The sequence below is a fragment of the Tupaia chinensis genome, unplaced genomic scaffold (assembly GCF_000334495.1).
Source record: "Tupaia chinensis unplaced genomic scaffold, TupChi_1.0 Scaffold000571_1, whole genome shotgun sequence".
NCBI classification, from domain to species: domain Eukaryota; kingdom Metazoa; phylum Chordata; class Mammalia; order Scandentia; family Tupaiidae; genus Tupaia; species Tupaia belangeri.
Genome location: NW_006160085.1, coordinates 57,725 through 59,309, shown reverse-complemented (window position 1 = coordinate 59,309; position 1,585 = coordinate 57,725). Strand labels below are relative to the sequence as shown.

Sequence of the window (1,585 nt, the reverse complement as noted above, 5' to 3'; positions counted from 1 at the left end):
CTAAAGATATATCTGAGTTTTCTCCTGATTTGATAAAGGACAGAAATTTGCATATACAAGCAAAATTCTAAATAAGTACCAAGGAGAATACACAAAAAAAAAAAAAAAAAAAAAAACACATACAGACAGCTAGATCCCATACAGTCAACTGTGGTTCAAGTCACGGACCCAGCTGGTTAAGAAACATACCAGGCATACGTATGTGTGTATACCCAAAATCCCAAGAGAATGGAGAAGGGATTGCAGCCCAATCATCCCTCATGGGCAGTGATTTTTCACTTTCTCCTTCCCTGTCTCTCTCAGGCAAGCACACATGCCATGTAAAATATTGAGAAAAGGGACCTGCAGTTGCTGTAATGGCTATGTCGCTGGACTCCCATGTAGTCGACTGCAGTTTGAGTTCCAGATCCAGTGGCTTAAACTGACGCCGGGTGCATGTGCTTGTATACCCAAGATCCCAAGAGGAGAATGGAGGAGAAGGGATTGCGGCATGGCCATCCTCCCATCCCCCTGGGGGTGGTTTTTCACTTTCTGTCTGTCTCTTTCTGGTGAGCTCACGCGCCCTACAGCAAAAACCTCTAAAGAAAAAAATAGAGAGAGAGAGAAATAGTACATCACAGTATAGACAAATCCCAAAATATTATTTATAGTATCTTATACGGGATGTGAAAAGCTTCTAAGACCTGACTGGAACTTTCTGCTCCTTTTCCTGATCCTATGGTGTTTTTATTTCCACCCTCCATAATCTTAAAATTAAACATTCTTGGGACCAGCAGATGGCATAACGGTTATGTCGCTGGACTCCCATGTAGTCGACTGAAGTTCAAGTCCCAGTTCAAGTCCCAGATATGGTGGCTTGAACCTCATGCTGGGCAAGTGTACATGCCCAAAATCCCGAGAGGAGAATGGAAGAGAAGGGACTACAGGATGGCCATCCTTCCTGGGGATAACTTCTAGCTTTCTGTCTCTCTCTCTCTGCCGAGCACATGTGCCCTATAGGAAAGATCTCTCTCAAAAAATAAAAATTAAATTAAAAAATTTAAAAATTTAAACATTCTTCTCCTTTCATTCTCTTAAGACTATACTTTCTTGGGCCAGCAGGTAGCGTGGTGGTTAAGGGCGCTTGACTCCCACAGGGTTGGCCGTGGTTTGAGTCCCAGACCAGGCTTTCTCTCTCTCTGGTCAAATTAAAATTAAAAAAAGACTAGATTTTCTTCCCACCCCCCCCCAAGTCTTTGACACACCTTTTTCTATCTTCTCCATGTTTTTTTTTTTTTTCACTGCCCTTTAACCATTGGCCATCACTGAATACTTGGTACTGAATACTCTGAATACTTTTATTCCCTTACACACTCCTTATTCCCTTTTTTTTGGAGAGGTTTTCGCTATAGGGTGTGTGCGCTCGCCAGACAGACAGAGAGAGACATAGAGACAAGAAAGCAAGAAATCACCCCCCAGGGGGGGATGGTCATGCCACAATCCCTTCTCCTCCCGGGATCCTGGGCACGCACGCACACGCGCCCGGCCTGAGTTTTAAGCCACTGGGTCCGGGACGCGAACCGCGGTTGACTACGTGGGAGTCCAG

The 1,585-nt window shown here is 44.6% G+C and overlaps 1 protein-coding gene across 1 annotated transcript in view; it reads right to left on the bottom strand.

Annotated features, from left to right (window-relative positions):
• The window catches only part of TAF1 (TATA-box binding protein associated factor 1), a 103,630-nt gene that overhangs the window by 93,639 nt on the left and 8,406 nt on the right, over positions 1 to 1,585 (bottom strand).